The following is a 10,000-nucleotide window of genomic DNA, read 5'->3' on the forward strand; positions in this document are numbered from 1 at the left end:
TCGCTCAGGGAGATGGCGTGCGGGGGTGGGCCTATGCGGCGCCACCGTCTGGCTTAGACCTGCCTCCGCCGCGGGGGGTCCTCGACCCACCGGCGGACAGGCACGAGGATTGGGAGAGGGGGGCTGGCCGTCGGGGTCCGCCGCGGCTCTGGCACTAACCCGGCGACGCTGAGGTCACGTGGGTGGTCGTCGGCCTGGCCGTGTCGGCGTCGCCCTCCAGCGTAGTCCCTCTTCCCGCTCGCGCCCGTAACCTCAAAGGGATGCCCGAGCGGCTTTTCTTCCCAGGGCTGCTCCCCGCCCAGGGCGGGAGCGCAGGGGGATCCCAGGTCGGCCTTTCACCGTACTCCCTACCTCTTGGCCCTCGTTCCTTCTCCCGTTCTCCATCTAACCCCTTGGCTCTGGGGTTTCCGCTCTCCCTCTCTCGCTCTCTCTCCTGCTCCCTGGCCGAGCCGCCTGGGAGGACGAGGGTCGAGGGGGAAGGCAACGGTCGGGCTGGGGCACACCGCACGGTGAGAACCCCCTTCGCCTGCCTCCACACCTCTGTCGTCCTCCCCACTGACGTAGGGGCTCGGGAAAAGACTGGAAATCGCGAAGCTCGGCAGTGGCGCGGAGAGGCCACCCACCGCCGCCGCTGTCGCCACCGCCGCGGAGGCCGCCCTTTCGGACACGAGGGGCAGCGCGAGCCTCCGCTGGCCGGGTACGCATCTGGAAGAAAAGGGCCGCCCTCGGAGAAGATCGCTGTGCTTCCCCGCACAGGGAGCGATTCGGACGACGGGCCCCCACGCCTGGCTGGGTGGGCGCCCCGCCGTTCGCCCGTACGGGTCGTCGGACCACTGCCTTCGCTCGGTTCGGGTCAAACTCCCCACGGCTCGGCCACCTCCGCAGACGGGAGGCGAGGCCGGCATGCGCGCCCAAAGATAGGTGTCGGAAGCCCGGGGGTAGAGGAGGAAGGGGACCGCTCACCTTAAGCCAGCGCGGGCTCCAAAGCCCGGGCCGAGCGAGCGGCGCCACCTCCCCACCCGGGAGCGCTGCGCCAGATCGATCGGAGGAAGAGCAGGGGTGCATGTAGGGACTTGCCCAAGTACGGAGGCTGCAAACCCCTGTCGTCGGGAGATACGTGCCCACGAGTCCTGGAAGCGCGACTCGGGTACAGGCGCCCTTGCGGGGGGGTACTGGATGTGGAACAGCACTGGGGTCGAAGCCACAAAAGCATCCGCCCTCATGGAGCCTCTCCTCGGCCTAAAAATCCAGATTTTAGCCTTGACGGCGCCCCCATGTGGAGAACCAGGGCCCGCGGGGGGGTCTGGCCAGGCTCACTTCAACCCAGGAACACCTCTCTGACTTGGGATAGGCGACCGGCAAAAGTCCCCCCACGCAGCTGCGGAAGCCTGGGTTCAGCCAAGGTGCAGACCTCCAGCCGAACAGGGACTCATAGCCAAAACGCATACCCAGGCCTACGGAGGTGAAAACCAGCTTAAATGAGTCGAAATGTGTCGGGGCTGAGAGGTACCTCTCTCTCATATATTCTGCCGGTGGTGTGCAAAACTGGGTCTTTGCATGGAGTGTCACCCTATACCCACTTTAGGGACGCATGCAAAAAAGTGCCCGATCGCCTGGAACTGTCAGGCGGATTCGGCTCCCTGGAATTTCCTCATTCTGGTTCTTTTTCACTTTTTGTCTCTTTTGCGACATCTAGTGGGCAGGCTGCATTACTGCAACCGGGGACACCTCAAAACGCTTGGAACTGGGGAGCGGGCTCAATTTACAAACGTTTTGCGGGTCCTGGAAGTCAAAATTGTGACTTCTGAAAACGACTAAGTATCAAGGACTCATCGCGCGAATCGCTCTGGAACTGAAATCGGATGCGCGCACTGACATGCTCCCCTCTCTGGAAGTCTGACACAAGTTGAAAAATTTTCTAAGTCCCCAAAAATTTTTTTTTTCAACTTTTTTTCAATTTTCCCCCTGTGGGATATATATTTTACCCACACTTTTGGAGCCCTCCTGGGATGCCCTCTAACATACTAGAACCTCATTTTGTGGAAGTTTTCACAAAATTGTGAAATTTTCAAAAAAGTCAGAAATTTTGCAAAAACGACTAAGTATCAAGGACTCATCGCGCGAATCGCTCTGGAACTGAAATCGGATGCGCGCACTGACATGCTCCCCTCTCTGGAAGTCTGACACATGTGTGAAAATTTTCTAAGTCCCCAAAAATTTTTTTTTTCAACTTTTTTTCAATTTTCCCCCTGTGGGATATATATTTTACCCACACTTTTGGAGCCCTCCTGGGATGCCCTCTAACATACTAGAACCTCATTTTGTGGAAGTTTTCACAAAATTGTGAAATTTTCAAAAAGTCAGAAATTTTGCCAAAAACGACTAAGTATCAAGGACTCATCGCGCGAATCGCTCTGGAACTGAAATCGGATGCGCGCACTGACACGCTCCCCTGTCTGGAAGTCTGACAAAAGTTGAAAAATTTTCTAAGTCCCCAAAAATTTTTTTTTTCAACTTTTTTTCAATTTTCCCCCTGTGGGATATATATTTTACCCACACTTTTGGAGCCCTCCTGGGATGCCCTCTAACATACTAGAACCTCATTTTGTGGAAGTTTTCACAAAATTGTGAAATTTTCCAAAAAGTCAGAAATTTTGCAAAAACGACTAAGTATCAAGGACTCATCGCGCGAATCGCTCTGGAACTGAAATCGGATGCGCGCACTGACATGCTCCCCTCTCTGGAAGTCTGACACATGTGTGAAAATTTTCTAAGTCCCCAAAAATTTTTTTTTTCAACTTTTTTTCAATTTTCCCCCTGTGGGATATATATTTTACCCACACTTTTGGAGCCCTCCTGGGATGCCCTCTAACATACTAGAACCTCATTTTGTGGAAGTTTTCACAAAATTGTGAAATTTTCAAAAAGTCAGAAATTTTGCCAAAAACGACTAAGTATCAAGGACTCATCGCGCGAATCGCTCTGGAACTGAAATCGGATGCGCGCACTGACACGCTCCCCTGTCTGGAAGTCTGACAAAAGTTGAAAAATTTTCTAAGTCCCCAAAAATTTTTTTTTTCAACTTTTTTTCAATTTTCCCCCTGTGGGATATATATTTTACCCACACTTTTGGAGCCCTCCTGGGATGCCCTCTAACATACTAGAACCTCATTTTGTGGAAGTTTTCACAAAATTGTGAAATTTTCAAAAAAGTCAGAAATTTTGCAAAAACGACTAAGTATCAAGGACTCATCGCGCGAATCGCTCTGGAACTGAAATCGGATGCGCGCACTGACATGCTCCCCTCTCTGGAAGTCTGACACATGTGTGAAAATTTTCTAAGTCCCCAAAAATTTTTTTTTTCAACTTTTTTTCAATTTTCCCCCTGTGGGATATATATTTTACCCACACTTTTGGAGCCCTCCTGGGATGCCCTCTAACATACTAGAACCTCATTTTGTGGAAGTTTTCACAAAATTGTGAAATTTTCAAAAAGTCAGAAATTTTGCCAAAAACGACTAAGTATCAAGGACTCATCGCGCGAATCGCTCTGGAACTGAAATCGGATGCGCGCACTGACACGCTCCCCTGTCTGGAAGTCTGACACATGTGTGAAAATTTTCTAAGTCCCCAAAAATTTTTTTTTTCAACTTTTTTTCAATTTTCCCCCTGTGGGATATATATTTTACCCACACTTTTGGAGCCCTCCTGGGATGCCCTCTAACATACTAGAACCTCATTTTGTGGAAGTTTTCACAAAATTGTGAAATTTTCAAAAAGTCAGAAATTTTGCCAAAAACGACTAAGTATCAAGGACTCATCGCGCGAATCGCTCTGGAACTGAAATCGGATGCGCGCACTGACACGCTCCCCTGTCTGGAAGTCTGACACATGTGTGAAAATTTTCTAAGTCCCCAAAAATTTTTTTTTTCAACTTTTTTTCAATTTTCCCCCTGTGGGATATATATTTTACCCACACTTTTGGAGCCCTCCTGGGATGCCCTCTAACATACTAGAACCTCATTTTGTGGAAGTTTTCACAAAATTGTGAAATTTTCAAAAAGTCAGAAATTTTGCCAAAAACGACTAAGTATCAAGGACTCATCGCGCGAATCGCTCTGGAACTGAAATCGGATGCGCGCACTGACACGCTCCCCTGTCTGGAAGTCTGACAAAAGTTGAAAAATTTTCTAAGTCCCCAAAAATTTTTTTTTTCAACTTTTTTTCAATTTTCCCCCTGTGGGATATATATTTTACCCACACTTTTGGAGCCCTCCTGGGATGCCCTCTAACATACTAGAACCTCATTTTGTGGAAGTTTTCACAAAATTGTGAAATTTTCCAAAAAGTCAGAAATTTTGCAAAAACGACTAAGTATCAAGGACTCATCGCGCGAATCGCTCTGGAACTGAAATCGGATGCGCGCACTGACACGCTCCCCTGTCTGGAAGTCTGACAAAAGTTGAAAAATTTTCTAAGTCCCCAAAAATTTTTTTTTTCAACTTTTTTTCAATTTTCCCCCTGTGGGATATATATTTTACCCACACTTTTGGAGCCCTCCTGGGATGCCCTCTAACATACTAGAACCTCATTTTGTGGAAGTTTTCACAAAATTGTGAAATTTTCCAAAAAGTCAGAAATTTTGCAAAAACGACTAAGTATCAAGGACTCATCGCGCGAATCGCTCTGGAACTGAAATCGGATGCGCGCACTGACACGCTCCCCTGTCTGGAAGTCTGACAAAAGTTGAAAAATTTTCTAAGTCCCCAAAAATTTTTTTTTTCAACTTTTTTTCAATTTTCCCCCTGTGGGATATATATTTTACCCACACTTTTGGAGCCCTCCTGGGATGCCCTCTAACATACTAGAACCTCATTTTGTGGAAGTTTTCACAAAATTGTGAAATTTTCCAAAAAGTCAGAAATTTTGCAAAAACGACTAAGTATCAAGGACTCATCGCGCGAATCGCTCTGGAACTGAAATCGGATGCGCGCACTGACATGCTCCCCTCTCTGGAAGTCTGACACATGTGTGAAAATTTTCTAAGTCCCCAAAAATTTTTTTTTTCAACTTTTTTTCAATTTTCCCCCTGTGGGATATATATTTTACCCACACTTTTGGAGCCCTCCTGGGATGCCCTCTAACATACTAGAACCTCATTTTGTGGAAGTTTTCACAAAATTGTGAAATTTTCAAAAAGTCAGAAATTTTGCCAAAAACGACTAAGTATCAAGGACTCATCGCGCGAATCGCTCTGGAACTGAAATCGGATGCGCGCACTGACACGCTCCCCTGTCTGGAAGTCTGACACATGTGTGAAAATTTTCTAAGTCCCCAAAAATTTTTTTTTTCAACTTTTTTTCAATTTTCCCCCTGTGGGATATATATTTTACCCACACTTTTGGAGCCCTCCTGGGATGCCCTCTAACATACTAGAACCTCATTTTGTGGAAGTTTTCACAAAATTGTGAAATTTTCAAAAAGTCAGAAATTTTGCCAAAAACGACTAAGTATCAAGGACTCATCGCGCGAATCGCTCTGGAACTGAAATCGGATGCGCGCACTGACACGCTCCCCTGTCTGGAAGTCTGACAAAAGTTGAAAAATTTTCTAAGTCCCCAAAAATTTTTTTTTTCAACTTTTTTTCAATTTTCCCCCTGTGGGATATATATTTTACCCACACTTTTGGAGCCCTCCTGGGATGCCCTCTAACATACTAGAACCTCATTTTGTGGAAGTTTTCACAAAATTGTGAAATTTTCAAAAAGTCAGAAATTTTGCCAAAAACGACTAAGTATCAAGGACTCATCGCGCGAATCGCTCTGGAACTGAAATCGGATGCGCGCACTGACACGCTCCCCTGTCTGGAAGTCTGACACATGTGTGAAAATTTTCTAAGTCCCCAAAAATTTTTTTTTTCAACTTTTTTTCAATTTTCCCCCTGTGGGATATATATTTTACCCACACTTTTGGAGCCCTCCTGGGATGCCCTCTAACATACTAGAACCTCATTTTGTGGAAGTTTTCACAAAATTGTGAAATTTTCAAAAAGTCAGAAATTTTGCCAAAAACGACTAAGTATCAAGGACTCATCGCGCGAATCGCTCTGGAACTGAAATCGGATGCGCGCACTGACACGCTCCCCTGTCTGGAAGTCTGACAAAAGTTGAAAAATTTTCTAAGTCCCCAAAAATTTTTTTTTTCAACTTTTTTTCAATTTTCCCCCTGTGGGATATATATTTTACCCACACTTTTGGAGCCCTCCTGGGATGCCCTCTAACATACTAGAACCTCATTTTGTGGAAGTTTTCACAAAATTGTGAAATTTTCCAAAAAGTCAGAAATTTTGCAAAAACGACTAAGTATCAAGGACTCATCGCGCGAATCGCTCTGGAACTGAAATCGGATGCGCGCACTGACATGCTCCCCTCTCTGGAAGTCTGACACATGTGTGAAAATTTTCTAAGTCCCCAAAAATTTTTTTTTTCAACTTTTTTTCAATTTTCCCCCTGTGGGATATATATTTTACCCACACTTTTGGAGCCCTCCTGGGATGCCCTCTAACATACTAGAACCTCATTTTGTGGAAGTTTTCACAAAATTGTGAAATTTTCAAAAAGTCAGAAATTTTGCCAAAAACGACTAAGTATCAAGGACTCATCGCGCGAATCGCTCTGGAACTGAAATCGGATGCGCGCACTGACACGCTCCCCTGTCTGGAAGTCTGACACATGTGTGAAAATTTTCTAAGTCCCCAAAAATTTTTTTTTTCAACTTTTTTTCAATTTTCCCCCTGTGGGATATATATTTTACCCACACTTTTGGAGCCCTCCTGGGATGCCCTCTAACATACTAGAACCTCATTTTGTGGAAGTTTTCACAAAATTGTGAAATTTTCAAAAAAGTCAGAAATTTTGCAAAAACGACTAAGTATCAAGGACTCATCGCGCGAATCGCTCTGGAACTGAAATCGGATGCGCGCACTGACACGCTCCCCTGTCTGGAAGTCTGACACATGTGTGAAAATTTTCTAAGTCCCCAAAAATTTTTTTTTTCAACTTTTTTTCAATTTTCCCCCTGTGGGATATACATTTTACCCACACTTTTGGAGCCCTCCTGGGATGCCCTCTAACATACTAGAACCTCATTTTGTGGAAGTTTTCACAAAATTGTGAAATTTTCAAAAAGTCAGAAATTTTGCCAAAAACGACTAAGTATCAAGGACTCATCGCGCGAATCGCTCTGGAACTGAAATCGGATGCGCGCACTGACACGCTCCCCTGTCTGGAAGTCTGACACATGTGTGAAAATTTTCTAAGTCCCCAAAAATTTTTTTTTTCAACTTTTTTTCAATTTTCCCCCTGTGGGATATATATTTTACCCACACTTTTGGAGCCCTCCTGGGATGCCCTCTAACATACTAGAACCTCATTTTGTGGAAGTTTTCACAAAATTGTGAAATTTTCAAAAAGTCAGAAATTTTGCCAAAAACGACTAAGTATCAAGGACTCATCGCGCGAATCGCTCTGGAACTGAAATCGGATGCGCGCACTGACACGCTCCCCTGTCTGGAAGTCTGACACATGTGTGAAAATTTTCTAAGTCCCCAAAAATTTTTTTTTTCAACTTTTTTTCAATTTTCCCCCTGTGGGATATATATTTTACCCACACTTTTGGAGCCCTCCTGGGATGCCCTCTAACATACTAGAACCTCATTTTGTGGAAGTTTTCACAAAATTGTGAAATTTTCAAAAAGTCAGAAATTTTGCCAAAAACGACTAAGTATCAAGGACTCATCGCGCGAATCGCTCTGGAACTGAAATCGGATGCGCGCACTGACACGCTCCCCTGTCTGGAAGTCTGACAAAAGTTGAAAAATTTTCTAAGTCCCCAAAAATTTTTTTTTTCAACTTTTTTTCAATTTTCCCCCTGTGGGATATATATTTTACCCACACTTTTGGAGCCCTCCTGGGATGCCCTCTAACATACTAGAACCTCATTTTGTGGAAGTTTTCACAAAATTGTGAAATTTTCCAAAAAGTCAGAAATTTTGCAAAAACGACTAAGTATCAAGGACTCATCGCGCGAATCGCTCTGGAACTGAAATCGGATGCGCGCACTGACACGCTCCCCTGTCTGGAAGTCTGACAAAAGTTGAAAAATTTTCTAAGTCCCCAAAAATTTTTTTTTTCAACTTTTTTTCAATTTTCCCCCTGTGGGATATATATTTTACCCACACTTTTGGAGCCCTCCTGGGATGCCCTCTAACATACTAGAACCTCATTTTGTGGAAGTTTTCACAAAATTGTGAAATTTTCCAAAAAGTCAGAAATTTTGCAAAAACGACTAAGTATCAAGGACTCATCGCGCGAATCGCTCTGGAACTGAAATCGGATGCGCGCACTGACACGCTCCCCTGTCTGGAAGTCTGACAAAAGTTGAAAAATTTTCTAAGTCCCCAAAAATTTTTTTTTTCAACTTTTTTTCAATTTTCCCCCTGTGGGATATATATTTTACCCACACTTTTGGAGCCCTCCTGGGATGCCCTCTAACATACTAGAACCTCATTTTGTGGAAGTTTTCACAAAATTGTGAAATTTTCCAAAAAGTCAGAAATTTTGCAAAAACGACTAAGTATCAAGGACTCATCGCGCGAATCGCTCTGGAACTGAAATCGGATGCGCGCACTGACATGCTCCCCTCTCTGGAAGTCTGACACATGTGTGAAAATTTTCTAAGTCCCCAAAAATTTTTTTTTTCAACTTTTTTTCAATTTTCCCCCTGTGGGATATATATTTTACCCACACTTTTGGAGCCCTCCTGGGATGCCCTCTAACATACTAGAACCTCATTTTGTGGAAGTTTTCACAAAATTGTGAAATTTTCAAAAAGTCAGAAATTTTGCCAAAAACGACTAAGTATCAAGGACTCATCGCGCGAATCGCTCTGGAACTGAAATCGGATGCGCGCACTGACACGCTCCCCTGTCTGGAAGTCTGACACATGTGTGAAAATTTTCTAAGTCCCCAAAAATTTTTTTTTTCAACTTTTTTTCAATTTTCCCCCTGTGGGATATATATTTTACCCACACTTTTGGAGCCCTCCTGGGATGCCCTCTAACATACTAGAACCTCATTTTGTGGAAGTTTTCACAAAATTGTGAAATTTTCAAAAAGTCAGAAATTTTGCCAAAAACGACTAAGTATCAAGGACTCATCGCGCGAATCGCTCTGGAACTGAAATCGGATGCGCGCACTGACACGCTCCCCTGTCTGGAAGTCTGACAAAAGTTGAAAAATTTTCTAAGTCCCCAAAAATTTTTTTTTTCAACTTTTTTTCAATTTTCCCCCTGTGGGATATATATTTTACCCACACTTTTGGAGCCCTCCTGGGATGCCCTCTAACATACTAGAACCTCATTTTGTGGAAGTTTTCACAAAATTGTGAAATTTTCAAAAAGTCAGAAATTTTGCCAAAAACGACTAAGTATCAAGGACTCATCGCGCGAATCGCTCTGGAACTGAAATCGGATGCGCGCACTGACACGCTCCCCTGTCTGGAAGTCTGACACATGTGTGAAAATTTTCTAAGTCCCCAAAAATTTTTTTTTTCAACTTTTTTTCAATTTTCCCCCTGTGGGATATATATTTTACCCACACTTTTGGAGCCCTCCTGGGATGCCCTCTAACATACTAGAACCTCATTTTGTGGAAGTTTTCACAAAATTGTGAAATTTTCAAAAAGTCAGAAATTTTGCCAAAAACGACTAAGTATCAAGGACTCATCGCGCGAATCGCTCTGGAACTGAAATCGGATGCGCGCACTGACACGCTCCCCTGTCTGGAAGTCTGACAAAAGTTGAAAAATTTTCTAAGTCCCCAAAAATTTTTTTTTTCAACTTTTTTTCAATTTTCCCCCTGTGGGATATATATTTTACCCACACTTTTGGAGCCCTCCTGGGATGCCCTCTAACATACTAGAACCTCATTTTGTGGAAGTT

Source organism: Phyllobates terribilis, unplaced genomic scaffold (genome assembly GCF_046119375.1).
Source record: "Phyllobates terribilis strain yellow unplaced genomic scaffold, ASM4611937v1 Scaffold_4342__1_contigs__length_62058, whole genome shotgun sequence".
Lineage (NCBI taxonomy): Eukaryota > Metazoa > Chordata > Amphibia > Anura > Dendrobatidae > Phyllobates > Phyllobates terribilis.